The sequence below is a fragment of the Magnolia sinica genome, chromosome 10 (genome assembly GCF_029962835.1).
Source record: "Magnolia sinica isolate HGM2019 chromosome 10, MsV1, whole genome shotgun sequence".
NCBI lineage: Eukaryota > Viridiplantae > Streptophyta > Magnoliopsida > Magnoliales > Magnoliaceae > Magnolia > Magnolia sinica.
The window spans coordinates 38,679,192-38,697,102 of NC_080582.1; the positions used below are offsets into that span (position 1 = coordinate 38,679,192).

At 36.4% G+C, this 17,911-nt stretch overlaps 1 non-coding gene across 1 annotated transcript; it reads left to right on the top strand.

Annotated features, from left to right (window-relative positions):
- Positions 1-10,591: 10,591 nt before the first annotated feature.
- LOC131217953 (small nucleolar RNA R71) lies at positions 10,592-10,698 on the top strand. Its single transcript, XR_009157533.1, has one exon. It is a non-coding gene; the product is annotated as a small nucleolar RNA R71 (small nucleolar RNA).
- The last annotated feature ends 7,213 nt before the right edge of the window (positions 10,699-17,911 follow it).

Consider the following 17,911-nt stretch of genomic DNA (forward strand, 5'->3'; position numbering starts at 1 on the left):
GATATGTCACAAGTATCGTAAATCTCGGTCTCTGGTATCCTCATGAGACCAGTGTCCAATTAGTTGGGTACTCAGGCTGACTGGGCTGGTAATCTACATGATAGAAAATCAACCAGTGGTGGTTGTTTTTACATTGGAAATTATCTAGTTTCCTGGTTTAGTAAGAAATAAAATTCTATATCACTTTCAACAGCTGAAGCTGAGTATATCGCAGCTGGTAATGCATGTACACAGCTTGTTTGGATGCAACGAATGCTAAGTGATTATGGAATTAAACAGGATTCCATGTTATTACATTGTGATAATTCCAGTGCGATAAATATTTCAAAAAATCCTATTCAGCATTCTCGTACTAAGCACATTGACATTAGATTTCATTATATAAGGGAATTAGTAGAAGAAAAAGTTATATCTCTAAAATATATTCCTACCGAAGATCAACGAGCTGACATTTTCACAAAACCTCTCGATAAAAGCAGGTTCAAAAAGATGAAATTTGATCTTGGCATATGCATTTTAAAATGATTATTTATGCCTACTTGTATTATAGTATATATATTTGCTAGATTGAATTCTAATTTTTGTATAATTTGCAAGAAATATGAATTTTTGGACATTCTTCGACCAGTCGTGAGTATACTCGACCAGTTGACCTTCGACCGGTCATAGATATCCACAACCAGTCGTAGAACTCGGGAATCACTTAAAATTTGGAGATTTTTGCTTTCTTCCTCATTTCGTTTTTCTTCTCTAAGGAGCTGTGCTTCGACTTGTCGAACCCATCTTTCATGTTCTTCAAGGTTAGTATTCCAAATCACGTTTTTCTTACAGATTTGTGTCTAGATTGTTTACTTTTCAAGCTTTAAGCTTTGTATTTTGGATTTCATTGAGATTTGGGGTTTGGATTTTGAAAAATCTGTTTTGTGTAAACCCACTTCTTAATCCTTTGCAACTTCTTATTTCCTTGATATCCTTGTTGCAAATGGCTTCTAGAGGTAGAAAAACTACTTCCCGTGGTCCTTCTTCTTCCTCCAGATCGACCATTATCTCTAAGCGTCATCTTCTTGTTCCCAATGATGATCCATCATATGTTAGGGACATTAGATTACGTAATGTTATTGTTGAACATCCTGTTGATGTTAATCATATTGCACCTTTTGACATCCTTCCTATGCTTGAAGCTGTAGGTTGGGTTAACTTATTACATTGGGGTGGGCCTGCATAACCAGTCCATGCCCAATCCATGTTTACATGTATTAGTACTTTCTCATAGAATAATTTAACTTTTAAAATATCTACTAGAGAAGGGCCTTTTGACATTGATCGTCATTTAATTTCAGCCCTTATGGACATTCCTGTGAATGATGAGGGTATTCCTATCCATAACTTAACTGATAAACCCTCAATGTCTGAAAAACGCATGCTCACTAGAGACTTGTGCAACATGGATGTTCAATGGACACAAAAAGGGAATGCGCTTCCCGCAAGGTATTTGTTACCCAAATACAGAATTCTCCACAAAATCTTTGTGTCTAATCTGTATCCTCGTTCGGGTAATAAAACTGACTTGACTTCGTTTATGGTTCGTGTTATCCATGCTATTTCCAATGGTACTCAGATTTATTTACCATCCTTAATCTGTCATTTCATTCTTCAGTTTAGACTCCATCCTGGTCATAGTGACATTCCTTTTGCCTATTTAATGACTGTATTGGCTACACATATGTTAGTCGATATGCCTGTTGATGAGGCACCTATCCATCATCTGATTTTCAACAATACTAATATCAATAAGATGAAGCTGGATCTACTTCCTGAATAAGGTGGTGGTGGTGGTGGTGGTCATGAAGAAGCTGGTGATGACATTAATATGGATGACATTTTTGAGGAACTGGATTCTGACTCAACAAATGATCCAGATTTTGAACCATCTGATGTTGATGCTCGTCTTAGTGCATTAGAGGATAAAGTTGAGAATATAAATGTAAAGATGGAAAACATGTCTGTTGCTCATGATTTACAATTCAAGTACATGCGCAAATATCTTAGGCGATTAAACAAAGGCATGCACCAACTTGATCCCTCTATTCTGTTCTGTCATCTGGTTCTGGTTCTGACTAGTTTATATGAGACTTCTGGTCTGTAATAACTTTATAACTTAACACTTGGTTGATTGATTTTGAGTTGGATACTATCTATGTTTTATGCTGGATATTTATTCTATGTGAAGCTATGCTGAGTATCTCTATCACTGTTTTGCTATACTCTCATAACTCCTCATGTTTACTCTCATATAACCCTTTATTTAGTTCTCCTTTATTGTTGTTTCCTTTGTCATATTGTGACAAAAAGGGGAGAATGGTTTGTTCTTAACGATGTGATTGTGAGAGGAGTAGCATTGGTTATGTTAAAGGAGTAGCATTGGTTATGTTACTCACGGGGAGTATGTTTGAACTAGTTGAATGAAACTGGTTGAATGTTGAATATTGAATATTGAATATTGATTGCAGGTAAGCCAGTGATATGACCTGGTTCAAAACTCTTTAACCAGTTATTTTACTTTATGCTTATCTTGGTTATGTGTTTTGTCACTAATTTGACAAAGGGGGAGATTGTAAGTGCTATAGTTTATATCCCTGTTTGTTGTCAAATTTGTGGTGCCAAAATCACTGTTATATATAACTTGCATAAGTGAAGCTCTCTCAAGGATCAACATTCACAACAAGCAAAGCTTACAAGTACAAGGATCAATCTTGAATGCAAGAACTGCTCACAAGACTCAAGCTGCAAGACTTCAAGAAGAGTACAAGGCAGTTTGTAAAGAACTCAAGTCACTTCCTGTCTGTTGTTAAATTTGTGGTGTCAAAATCACTGTTATATATAACTTGCATAAGTGAAGTTCTCTCAAGGATCAACATTCATAAACAAGCTAAGCTCACTACAAGCAAGGCTCACAAGTACAGGGATCAATCTTGAATGCAGAACTGCTCACAAGACAAGACTCAAGCTGCAAGACTTCAAGAAGAGTACAAGGTAGTTTGTAAAGAACTCAAGACAATTTCAAGATTGAATTGTCAAATTTGTGGTGCCAAAATCATTGTTATATATAACTTGCATAAGTGAAGCTCTCTCAAGGATCAACATTCATAAACAAGCTAAGCTCACAACAAGCAAAGCTCACAAGTACAAGGATCAATCTTGAATGCAAGAATCACAAGTACAAGGAAAGACTTCAAGAAGAGTACAAGGCAGTTTGTAAAGAACTCAAGACTTCAAGGCTCATACTTCAAGGTCACTAGTTCCTAATGTTTCAATGTCCTTACTTCATGATTGAGGTTTGACTGGCCATAGGTTGACCTTAGAAGTAGGTCACTTTGGATACATAAATCGAATGTTTATTTTACATAAGTTTGGTCTGTTCTTCGACTAGTCCTAGGCCTTCTTCAACTAGTCCTAGAGTTGCTTCGACCAGTCTAAGAAATTCCTCGATCAGTCGTGAGTTTGTTACAAAAATCGGATAATTTCTAGGCTTCGACTAGTCCAGAACTGCTCGACTCGAAGGAACATGTCGATCGCATCTTCGACGATCGAAGGAACAGTGTCGATCGCATCTTCGACATCGAAAATCTTCGACTCAAAATCCAGCGTTGTTTTTCAGTTCTTCGACTGAAGGTGACCTACGACGTCGAAGGAGACCTTCGACATCGTAAACGGTCAAATCATGCTTGATTTTTCAAATATCTCTTATTTCTTCGACTAGTCAAAGAGCTCCTTAGACAGTCAAAGACGTGATCTGCTCACCTATAAATAGTGCACGAATCTCAAGAAATTATCAAATTAATTAATCCATTCAAGCCAATCTTCGTCGAACTTCCGAGAGATAATTCGTGCTCCACCTAAACTAAGTGTGCTTATTTAATATTCTCTTTCCTTAGCTTTATCTAATTGATTTTGTTTCTGCTATTCCAATCTAATTTGATAAGAGGAATTGTTATTCCCTTTCTTTGGAATCAAAATTAATTAAGGCAAGCCATATTTGGTTTAATTTAAAATCTATTTGAATTAGAACCATTGTAATTGAGTCTTGGACATTGAACTTGGACATTCAATCATCTACTCGATTTGGTTCTACCGGTCCACATTGGAAGAAGATAATCGTATTTTACATTTAATTGTAAATTTCTTTCTGTTTTGGTTTCTTTCAAGATTTGCAAAAATCTTGTTGTATTGGTTATCCGAGGAGAGCCAGAAAACTCAAGTAGGGTTTTTTTAATTGTGTAAGCCCACAGACAAAGACACATTTGTAAAGGTTTTGGGTGAACCTGGGAAAATCTACTTTGTTAGTGAACGCTAATATCCCCTGTGTGAGGATATTAGGAGTGGGTAGCATTCTGTGTGGCTGTTGTTTAACAGTTGGTGAACACACAGGCGAACCACTATAATCCCTTGTGTTGTGGTTGAATGATTTATACTTCTGATCTTTAATTATTCTTTTGTGGGATGTATGTATGGTGGTGAATGTTGTAATCATTTAATTCAAGCATTGTGAGAATTTTGTAATAGTTTAGAATTTATTTTCTTCTATTCCTTTATCAGCCTGATATTCAATTTCCTTTAAAAGTTGTTCCAGCAAGGTTGCCCTGCCATTTTTATGGTGTATGGCTGTCCCTAGAACAATACATTTGTGATTACAATTTATTTCAATTCAGTTTGTATTTATTTTTGTATTCCTCTTCGGTTTGAGATTTGATACAAAGATCTTTCTAGAAATAAGGTTGTCCTACCATAAACTCTGGTTTTTGGTGTAAGGTTGTCCTTAGAACAACATTTGTATCAACCTCTCAAGATCTGAATTTTGAGGTTATTTTACTTTCTTGCATTGTGATTTATTTTGGCTATCATATTCTTTTTAATTCCATGTTATAAGTTTTATTTAGCATTGTCCTATTCACCCCCTCTAGGACATATAGCTAGGCCTTTTCAAAGATTCCCACCGAATTTGCTTCATAACCTAAGGTATCGTACTTGTAATGGTAACAATAATGGATACTTAGATATCTTTACTCCGAATTACTGACATGATTGTTATAGTCATTGCATTCATGCTCTATAATAAAAATTTCTTTTTTCCATCACTCTTTTTCTTTCCTTTAATATTCTCTCTTTTAAACATATATCAATGGTACTAGTTCATTCAACCTTGTTTGAATCAAAAGTTGTTATTCCAATTCACATATCATATTCCTCACTTAGTTAGATAGGGTGTATTGTGAATTCAGTACATTAAATTACAACTCACTTTAAACTAGTGATTAGATAATTGAACTCAAATTTATAATTTTCAGTTGTAAGAATTCTAACTATTATCATCCTAGAATAAATATTAACTTTGCCTTTGGAATTCGCATAATATCATGTTTACGTTCTTGTATATAAACATATTATTTTGAAAATGTTGAATTTTTTTTTCCATAAACCTAAAAAAATAAAGAAAAAAACTTAAACTTAACTGAAACCTAAAAATAATAAAAATAATAATAAAATAAACTGAAACCTAAAAAAAAAAACATTCACATGGATGACTATCCACACCCCCCAACCTAAAATCTACATTGTCCCCAATGTAATGATAATGTAATGCAGAGAATAATAAAAAAAGAAGAAAGGGTTGATAGTACCTGCCATGAAAAACTCACCTGCTATATGACACTAAAAAAAATTGAATATGATACAAATCCTACACAAATGCTCCGTCAGACTAGGAGCATCAATCTGAATATTCTGGCTCATGAAGAGAGACGGACTCCTCTCCCAAATGAAAGTTTTCCACACAAGGCTTCAATCTCTAACCATTAACCTTGTACACATTGCTATTACGTGGATTCTCAATTTCAACAACTCCATGAGTATAAACATTCTTCACAATGAAGGGTCCTGTCCATTTTGATCTTAACTTTCCCGGAAAGAACTGGAGACGGGAATTGTACAATAGGACCTTTTACTGAGGTTCAAAATTCTTCCTCAGGATATTTTTGTCATGAAAAGTTTTGGTCCTTTCTTCGTAAATTTTAGAATTTTTATAGGAGTCTCTCCTTCGCTCCTCTGATTCATTCAACTCTAATTTCATTTGTCCACTTGCTTGATCCATATCAAAGTTTAATTTCTTTATTGCCCAGTAGGCTCTATATTCTAATTCCAGAGGCAAGTGGCAAGCCTTTCTATACACCAATCTGTATGGAGACATTCCAATCGGGATCTTATAAGTAGTCCTATAAGCCCATAAAGTGTCGAATAGTCTGAGGGACCAATCCTTCCTATCTGGCCTTATAGTTTTCTCTAAAATGTGTTTGATTTTCCGATTAGAAATCTCAGCTTGCTCACTCGTTTGTGGGTGGTATGGGGTGCTTACTTTATGCTTGATGCCATATTTCTTCATCAAAGCCTCAAATGTCCTATTGCAAAAGTGAGACCCGCCATCACTAATGATGGCCTTTGGAGTTCCAAATCTAGCAAAAATATTTTCCTTGAGGAATCGTATGACCACTTTTTTATCATTAGTCCTACTTGGAACTGCCTCAATCCACTTTGAAACATAGTCCACACCAACCAATATATAAAGAAAACCAAAAGAAGATGGAAATGGACCCATAAAATCAATACCCTAACAATCAAAAATCTCCAATGGTAAAATTGGGGATAAAAGCATCATGTTACGCCGGGACATTCTTCCCAACTTTTGACATCTATCACAAACAACACAGAAAGCATGAGTGTCTTTAAACATGGTGGGCCAGTAAAAACTACACTGCAGAATTTTTACAGTGGTTTTCTTAGTAGAAAAATGGCCACCACATGCTTCCATGTGACAAAAAGAAATAACACTTCGAACTTCATCTTCTGGGACATAACGTCTAAAAATTTGATCAGTCCCATATTTATATAAATACGGGTCATCCCAGAAGAAGTTCCAAACCTCGGTTTCAAAACGCTTCCTATCTTGTGACTTCCAATGATATGGCATTTTTTCCGTTACAAGATAATTCACTATATCCACATACCAAGGCAATTTGGAGATCGCAAATAATTATTCATCAGGGAAAGTGTCCTGGATATGTATCTCCTCGGTGGAATCATCTAACACCAATCTAGAAAGGTGATCGGCCACTACGTTTTCTACTCATTTCTTATCTTTTATCTCTAAGTCAAATTCTTGGAGTAGGAGGATCCATCTCAAAAGTCTCGGCTTTGTATCCTTCTTAGATAACAAATATTTCAAAGCCGAGTGGTCTGTGAAAATGACCACTTTGGATCCCAGCAAGTAGGACCTAAACTTATCCAAAGCAAAAACGACTGCAAGTAACTCTTTTTCAGTTGTTGAGTAGTTCACTTGGGCTGAATTTAGAGTTTTACTCGCATAGTGAATAACATAGGGCCGTTTTTCTTTCCTTTGGCCCAAAACAGCCCCTATGGCATAATCACTTGCATCGCACATTAGTTCAAAAGGAAGTGTCCAATCTGGTGGATGCATGATAGGTGCAGTGGTAAGGGATGATTTAATTTTATTAAAGGCACTTGCACACTCATCTGTCCACTTAAATAGAACATCCTTTTGAAGAAGATTAGTCAAGGGTATAGTAATGGCACTAAAGTCCTTGATGAATCTTCTATAAAAACCAGCATGCCCTATAAGTGATCTAATATCTCTAACAGTTCGGGGGATGGTAGATTAGCTATAATGTTGAGTTTTGAGCGATCTACCTCGATTCCATTTTTGGTGATAACATGGCCCAAAACAATTCCCTTTTGAACCATGAAATGACATTTCTCCCAATTTAAGAAAAGGTGTTTCTCTTCACACCTAGACAAGACAAGAGATAAATTGTTGAGGCATTCCTCAAAACTACTCCCAAATACAGAGAAGTCGTCCATGAAAACCTCAAGAAACTTTCCAACCATATTTGAAAAAATGCTTAACATACACCGTTGGAAAGTTGCTGGGGTGTTACACAATCTAAATGGCATCCGTTTGAAAGCAAACGTGCCAAATGGACAAGTGAACATGGTTTTCTCTTGGTCTTCAAGGGCTATGTCTATTTGGTTATATCCAGAATATCCATCAAGAAAACTATAAAAGGAGTGACCTGCTACCCTCTCTAAAACTTGATCAATGAATGGTAGAGGGAAATGGTCTCTCTTTATGACTTGATTCAATTTTCTATAGTCAGTGCAAACACGCCAACCAGTGGTGACACGTGTTGGTATAAGTTCATTATTAGAATTCGGCATAATAGTTATTTCGGATTTCTTTGGGACTACTTGAGTTGGACTCACCCAAACACTATCGGATATTAGGTAGATGATTCCCACATCCAACAATTTGATCACCTCATTTTTTACAACTTCCATCATGTTTGGATTGAGATGCCTTTGAGGTAGTCTAATTGGTTTGGCGTCCTCATCGAGGCGGATCCGATGGGTGCATATAGAAGGGCTTATACCTTTAATGTCAGAAATGGTCCAGCCCAAGGCTCCTTTGTGGTCCCTTAGAACTTTTAACAATTTAATCTCTTGATCCTTCTCTAAAAATGAAGAGATCACCACAGGATAAGTTTTATTTTCACCTAAGTATACATACTTAAGCTCATTTGGTAGTGGTTTTAAATCAAGCTTTGGAACATTGGTTGGTGATGGCAGAGGTCGCAAGTCCTCGATAGATAGGATTTGAGTGCGCGGTCTCCATTGGTACATACCAATGTCCTGGGGGTAGTGCTTTCATTATCATTAGAAATTTCAGCAAGCATTTTTTCTAAATCAGAATTTTTCAAGTCTCCAATGACTTGAATCAATTCCTCAGTCAGACGAGGTTCCAATTCCTCTTTTTCTATCAAGCAATCCATGAAATTCAGCTCATGGATTTCATTATTATCAATGGGCTGCTTACATAGATTGAAAATATTTAGCTCTAGAGTCATGTTACCAAAAGACAAGTTCGTCATTCCATTCCTGCAATTTATGATTGCATTTGAAGTTATTAAGAATGGGCAGCCTAAAATAATGGGAACTTGAGCGCTAGCATTTATACATGGTTCAGTGTTTAGTACAATAAAATCCATGGGGAAGTAGAATTTCTCCACTTGGACTAGCACATCCTCTAAAATTTTTCTTGGTACCTTAATAGAGCGGTCAGCGAGTTGGAGTGTAATCGTGGTTGGTTTAAGCTCGCCTAACCTCATTTGTTTATAAACTGAATAAGGTACTAATTTGACACTTGCACCCAAATCTAACAAAGCATGCTCAATTTGGAAATTCTCAATAATACAAGGAATAGTGGGACTTCCCGGGTCTTTATATTTGGGTACAACCCTTTGTTGAATTATAACGCTCACTTTCTCAGTAAGGAAGGCCTTTTTGTGCACATTTAATTTCCTCTTTATAGTGCACAAGTCCTTAAGATATTTAGCATATGATGGAATTTGTCTAATGACATCAAGCAGAGGAGTATTAACAGTAACCTTTTGAAGCACATCCAACACCTCTTGATATTTCATGGGGACAGTCGGATTTCGAAGTTTAAATGGGAATAGAACTGGAGGCTCATATAACTTAGTCTCTTTATCCTTTTGTTGTTGCGGCTCTTGAACCATAGCCGGTTCATCATTTTCTTGAAACAGTGGCTCATCCTCCGGTATTTCTACCGGTTGCATTATCTTATTATCGATCTCTTTTCCACTTCTCAAGGTAATGATGGCCTTAGCTTGTTCATGATGTAACTCACTCGAATTTGAGTCTCCAATGAAATGTGTGTTTCTAGGGTTTGGCACAGGTTGAGAAGGAATAGTGCTTTTTTTCCTAGCATTTAGTTGAATCTCAATCCTAGCCATAGCCATCTTTAATTCCTGATTTAATTGGATTAGAGACTGATTCATTTGAGCTTGAGAGTTCATGAATGTGGTCAATGCATCCTCCACAGATGATCGCTTTGGTGGGGGCACATATGGTGCATTGTTAGGTGCCCCAAAGAAGTTATTTTGTGGAGGCATTTGAGGTGCATTGGGCACATTAATTTGTGGTCCATTCCTCCAACTAAGATTAGGATGGTTACGCTAATTTAGATTGTACGTGTTTCCCATTGGTTGCATAACTGACCTTTGGTAATTATTTATAGCATTTGCTTGATCATGCTCATGCGTGATATTTTGTACAACTGAGATTATTGGATAATCCTTTGTGTCATGGTCTGTACCACCACAAATGCTACAAAAATTACCTAAGGAAGTATTTGCTTTAACCATATCAACCTTCCTAATTTCCAAGGCTTCGACCTTTCTAGCCAATGCAGTGAATTTTGCATTAAGGTCGTCTTCCTCTCTTTAGGACATACATTCCCGCTTTCTCTCTAGGAATGGGTCTAGTTTGGTCTGATTTACCAGAGACATCCCATGTCTGTGTATTCTCTACTAACATATCTAGAAAATCCCAAGCCTCATTATGATCTTTGTCAAGAAAGGTTCCACCACACATTATCTCTATGAACTAATGGGTATCCATGGTGAGCCCCTTTCGGAAAGCATTAATCACGTGCCATGGTTCATAACCATGATGTGGACAAGTAATTAGAATGTCTTTAAAGCGCTCCCAAGCTTGAAAAAATAGTTCATTCCTCGTTTGGGAGAATGACATGATTTCTTGTTTTAGTGCATTTGTTTTGTGCTTGGGAAAGAACTTTTTCAAAAACTCTCTACTTAAGGCTTACCATGAAGTGATGGTATTAGGTCTTAGAGAGTTGAGCCATGCTTTGGCCCGATCCTTTAGAGAAAATGAGAATAACCTAAGCTTAAGTACATCCCTATTGCCATTGTTTACTTGTAACGTTGCAATTACTTCCTCAAAGTCCTTAAGGTGCAAGTAGGGGCTTTTAGAATCTAAGCCAAGAAATTTAGGAATTAATTGAATCACACTTGGTTTAAAATCAATGTTCCCTGTGTGAGCAGGGAACACTATGCAAGATGGTAAAGTTGATCTTTCAGGGTGTAAATGTTCACGTAAAGTTCGTGGTTGGTTTAACACATTCCTATGAACTTCATTTTCATCCTCAAGAGGAGGATTATGTTGATTTTCTCTATTTTGATTTATAGTTGGATCTGGCAGATTAGGATTTGGATTATCAACTGGGTCTACCATGGAATCCAAGTGATGTTGAGTGCCTCTTCTAAGTGAATGATCAAGGCCTGGAACTAGTCCCCCTTAAGAGGAGAGTCGATTGTTTTGATCCCTAATCCAACGGGACATAAACCATCCACACCACACAACAAATACCACTAATTCAAATGGCAAGTATGATACTTAAAATAAAAATAAAAACTTAAATCAACAACCCAGGTGGCAGGGCCAACCATGAGGGTTCAGTCCACAAAGCCAAAAAAATCAACAACATAGGTGGTTGGGCCAACCATGAGGGTTCAGTCCACAAAGAAAAATAAATCAACAACCCAGGTGGCAGAGCCAACCATAAGGGTTCAGTCCACAAAGCAAAATAAATCAACAACCCAGGTGGCAGGGCCGACCATGAGGGTTCAATCCATAAAAAAAATTAAATAAATAAATAAAAGTAAAGCTAATACAGAAATTAAACTATGCTAATCTGGAAAATAGATTCAGCGGATGATCTTTGTGATCAAACAGCAACTGTAGGACAACCATAGCACTTGGGTGATAAAATCCCAAGCAAGGCAACCTTATGTCATAGTTAGTGCTTGAAAGACTCAACTGAATTTACTTTCAAAAAAAAAAAAAAAATAAAAAAATCTACAGAAAATCTGAAGGGTTTAGAAGAAAACTTACCTTAGCTATCTTGCACAGATCTAATCTATCTCAGTCTCTCCCCAGCAACAGCGCCAAAACTTGATTGCTTGCCTCCAAGTGCAGAGGTTCATAAGTAATATCCTGTGAATACAGGGTCGATCCCACAGGGAGATGAATTGCGAGAAGGAAAAAAATCAAATGCAAAACAAACTACGTAATAAAAATTAAACTGATGATTTGATTTTGGGATTTTTGAATGGATGTAATTCAACTGAATAAAATAACACCCAAGCTTCAAAGTTCCACACATAAGTTAATGTTCCAAAATCATGATGACTTGGATAACACAACTAGGATCTGAGCACTATGGTCAGCCTAATTGGAAAATAAAACACTTTAAATATTTTAATAAATGATATAAAATATTAGAAAATAATGGATTTACATCATTGACATATATTCTCAAGCGCCAGTGATTTTAAGTATTCAATATCTATAGGATAATGAATATCAAAGAAATATAACAGGTTGAGAACATCTCCTATCTAGGAAATCTGATTGATCTAGGGTAAGCCTATCCATTAATGTGGATCTCATATGATGGAAACATATGGATCTTACAAGAGGATAAAAAATAAAACCTAAATAATAGATAACATGCATACACCATTCTTCTCATCATTAAAACAATTAATCATCATAATCTTAAAAAATTATTAAACCCATGTGCTTCCCTTCTAGCTTGGGCTAGAAGGAACTTAGAAAAACATAATTAAATTGCAGAAATAAAAAAGCAACAAGAAAGAAAGAAGAAAAAAAATGCAAATAGAAAAGATCTAAAATAAAAAAACAACAACTTATAAAGCTTTAATAAAACTAAAAACTCTTTAAAAACCCTAAATATTGCTCTTGAATGCTTCTCATGATGTTTAAGAATGCCCTAGGAGGCCCTATTTATAAGTAGGGAACTCCAATCTTCGTACAAAGTTGAAAATCCTAGAAAATGCCTCAAATATACGTATCTTCCCAAAATAGACTTCTCACTGCATAGTTCAATTAAAACAGACTTCCTGCTGCGTAGTTTTTCAAAATAGACTTCAGAGCTTTAGAATACACTTTTCAGGACGATTTCAAGATTCTTCACTTCAAATCTTCTATTCTTTTCATTCCTCACTTGGTTTTCTTAGATCTTTGGCATGTGAATTCTTCAATCTTGGTTTCCTAAGATCCATCCCTTGCCTTGGTGATTTTTGAGCACTAAATTCTTACTTTTTAGCACCCTTTTTTAATCCAAGGTCTTAAATTCACCTTGCAACACATACATGAGTAAAATAGAATATTAAGATGATTTATGTTCATAAAACCAAGATATAAATGGGAAAAATTATGCAATATTTGAGTCTCAACAATCCCACCTATAAAAAATGCCATATAGGGAATGAAAGTGCCCCGGTTTGTCAATTAACATGCTTGTTAAGTCAGCTAGACGGAGGAGCTCCTTACGAAGAATGATCAAGCGTCTGCCTCAATTGGATGTGTGCACGAACTCATCACAGGTAAATCTTAGCCTCACATCCCATGTCCCAAAACACCAAGTAATTAAAACCCTTAAAATTGGTTAGAACATCCTAGGGCTTTTGGTTAGAAAACTTTTTTAAACTTCAGGAAAATTTTTAAGTTTTCTACCTTTGTCGAGTTATCGGCAAGTGGTTCGATGAAATCGAACCTTATTGTCAATGTCCTCGAAGCTCACTCGATATTATCGAAATGAGGACATAAAATGTCCAGCAACCATAAAGATCTTTGGACGAAATTATTGATGTATCGATAGACAGTTCGATATCATCGGAATTTGAATCTCGAGTCCATCGAGTCAACTCGATAAAATCGACATCAGGTCTATTGTGTCTAAAGTATTACTAAGAAAAATCATGTAATCCATTATATATCGAAGAGCTGCTCGATATCCTCGAAATTCAAATTTTGATGATATCGGAAGCCCTTTGATGATATCAGATTTGGACACATTTATCCAAAAAAAATTTCAGGCTGTTTTTTCTTGGATCGAGGGTCACTTGATAAAATCAATATTCAAATATCGATCATATTGAGGCATGGTCGATGTCATCGAAAAAGGAAAGAAATTATTTAGCAAGCTTATAGGAAAATTTCTTGAAATTATCGATGAATCAACACTTCCCTTGATATCATAGATATTCAAATTCTGATGATATCGAGTGATGCTCGATCATATCATTCACCTGAAATATTTCAAAGGTAAGTGCTCTCACACTTTCAAATGTCGAGGAATTGAACCTTAAGTCGATGAAATCGGAGTTCAAAATCCGATGACATCGATGCATGTTCGATTTCCTCGACCAGTTGGCAAAAGTTTTTGAAAAGCATTTGACAGTTGAGTTCGTGTCATCGAGCGGCCAGTCGATGCTATCGAGAGTATACGCTCGATGATATCGACCCTTCTCGATGATATCGAACTCTATCAAAAAATGTGACCGTTTTATATCCGTTAGAACCTTTTGCCTATTTAATGAGAGCTTGCCCTTGGTTGTTGGTAGAGAAAATAGAGAGTGCTTTTGAGTGTTTAACCCTAGATCATATACCCAAAGCCTTTTCTCTCATGGAAGTTAATCTTCCAATCCACCCTTATCATTGACATTCAATAGAGTAGATTGGGGAATGAACTTTCACATTCAAACAACTACCCCCTTAATGGTAAATCATTAAGCTGGGATGCCTTGAATGCATAGATGATTGGAATCGCTCTATCTCCCTTATAGGAAAATATTTAATAGAGTAGGATTCCATCATAACCTTAACCCAACCCATCACCATGTATTGGTACATCTTCTAAGTTGCGGTTCAAAGGGAGCTGAAGATTCTTCGTTATCAAAGCAGGAGATCTTTGACAACGCGCTGAATGGGGCTCATCTACTTATTTGTAGGTCATTAGAGTCCAGAGGACCCTTATATCTTCCTTTTGTAGGATTGGGTCTAAGGTGTTTCTCACCTCTTGCAAGTCCTCATAGGAGGCCTCTGGCAGGAGTGTATGTGGGGGTGCTTTATGTTGACCCCTTATTTTGTGGAGAGCATAAACTCTTAGGTCCTTGTGTAGGTCCTTGACCTGTATAGTCTAAAACTTAGGTGCTTTGTGTTGACCCTTTCTCATGAGAGCATAAACTAGTGAGGTTCCTTAAGTGGATCCTTGGCCTGTGTGGCCTAAAAGTCGGGTGATGTGTGTTAACCCTTGCTTATGAGAGCATAAATTATGTTGTGTAGACATGTTGTGTCAGCTTAAGTGTAGGTTGTACTGGTTAGAGGTGAACCTGATTTAAAACCTCCGGTTTGATGTGAACCTGTTATGAAACCTCCTTTAGTGAGATCTGGTACACTTAAGGGTTGAGTTCGTCTGCCAGAAGTGGAGTAAACAAGTAGTCAAACCATTATAAAAATGACTGTGTTTGAGATTGCTATTGTCTTCCATTACTTGTGTGATTTACTTAAATGCTTTCATATTTGATTATCTGATATCACATCTTACACACAGTCACATCCATCATAAACTATGATTTGCATCTTGTTTATCTTATAAATAGTTTTATGACTGGATCCTCTATTTGGCTTGGAAGCCATTAAAGTTACTTAGAGGAAATCATGATGCATGCATATTTTCTCAGTATAAGATTGATAGGATTTTAAATAACCATAAAATATTAGAAAGTCCTATTCACCCCCCTCTAGGACATATTGGCATATTCCCACTTTAGCTAAGGCGGTCATTATCGCATTTCCAGGGAACGTTACACTAACTATTATGATGAGTTGACACTTCATTATATGACAGAGATTGAGATTAGATATCTTGTTGAAGTATGGTTATGTAGATTAACGAAATAAATATTGTATGAACACATACTAGGAAAGGATCATGACAATGAGATTTTTGAAATTTACTCCTTTCAAACAAAATTCCATAAATTTAGAAAGTCAAAAGAAGTTATATGAGATTATAGAAAATAAAGTTTTTTACAAATTTCCTTGCATACCCAATGTTATCAAATAATTTTGCAAATCTCCCTTCAACTGAACTTGAGCCACAATATGTTTTGATTTAACTTCAAGAATGATTTTAGCATGATCGGGAACGTCCGCTAAATTTCTTTTCTAGAGAAGCAACAAGTTCCTCATTTCTGATCATTTCGGACTTTTCAAGGTCAACAAAGTGAGCATTCACCTCCATCTTTTCTTGAATTTTTCTTATGTTTTAACTCTTCTTCATGATCCCTAACCTCAATTTGAGAGATCTGTTCTTTTAAGAGAGCAATCTGACCTTGGAGAGTTATTCTATTGTTGCTTGACACCTTTAGTCGCTCTTGCAAAGATCCTTGTTCTTTACCATTTCCCAAAATGACTAAAGTGATGCTGGAAATTTTCTTCTTGGAGAGTGTCAGTTGTTTCTCATATTTTAAAATCTCTGAAGGGATAACTGTATTCTCTATAGATTTCAAGGCATTCACCGAGTCACGAAATCTCAATAAGGAATCACTTAAAAGAGAAACATTGATTTTGACATCTTTGCAGCGCTATTAAAAAATTTTTATGGCAACATTTAGGTCTGACCATTAATCAGGATCTTCAAATAAATACACAGCTTCTGACAAAGAATTCCTCATCAAAGTTAGCTTATAAGCAAGAACTTTCTCTAAAGACGACAAATCAGATACAGTAGCGGCTAAATCTGAGCTAGTTGAACCACTCAAAATAGGAACAATTACAAAACAATTAAAAAAAGGAGGAAGGGAGAAAGATTAGAATGAAGAAAAGGAAGTAATGAATATATAAACATATAAGGATAAAATGAATATACCATTCGCAGGGGTGGGAGCAGTTGGAATTCGTGTGCCTTCAGCAGCAGAAGAATCAGGCAAGGTCTCCATCATGTTAGCAAAAGAGGGAGCTCTAACATCAGTGCTAGAATCGACAGTGGCTGGTGTTGTTACATCAATTGGTTCTATGGAAAAAATGATCTCACGAGCTACAACCCTTGGCTGAATAAGGGAAGCTAAATGAATCTTAGATGGAACAGGTCGTGCTTTTGGAGAAATATCTTCGGTTGAAATATTATCCATTTTATCACTTGTGAAACGAATGCCTAAAGTTAAAATATCAAAAAAAAGGGAGAAAGAAAAAGTCTTAGAGGTAATAATAGAATTACGATATTTTACCTGTTGAATATCCATACTCTCCACAGTCCACGGGTTCTTTTTCATCCTCCACTGTTACTGGAATCGCTGTAGGAGCATGAGTATCGGGCTGAGCATCAGGTTCAACACTTGGATAGATAGTTGGCTGAGATTCTTTATCAATAAGGGTCTCTTCAACAGCAGCATTATCCTCATCATCAATATTTACTTCACCCTCCTCCATAGCTGTAACGCCCCGGATTTCAAGGGTCGAGCAAGGCTCAACTCCCGAGATCCAGCACATCACCTGTGCAACATGGATAATGATGTTTAAATGTTGTCCATATCAATGCATTAAACATAAGTAGGATTATACTAAAACAGCATATCATACTCCAGATATAATTAAATTTAGCAAGCGGAAGACTGAAACACATATATATCTGAACAGGTAAATGTTTTACAACCTCTAGAGTATGATTATGTAGCCGGGCTGCATATGTACATGTATTGTTTCAAAATAGACAAAATATTAAAATTTAAGTGTCTAACTAATCCATGTGTCCCTGTAATCCTGTCGAATCAGAACAATGTCTACGTAGACCCTCCTAAAAGCTGAACATAAGAGAATTCCTCATCCTCATCTATGAAGTCTAATTCAGCTGCATATACTTCATCCTCACTTGCATCTACAACAGAGTCTGGTTGGTGTTTTAAAACACTGTCCCAGAGTGGGAGTGAGTGATCAACTTAGTGGTACTATAAGGCAAATGTTAACATGTTATCAATTCAATTAAGCAGTAATGATAAAGCAATACAACAATTACTTCCTAACTACTCTTGTTAATGCAGGGATGGTATGCAGCAATGATATATGCCCTCGCACAAAGCTCCCTCACAAGCGACTC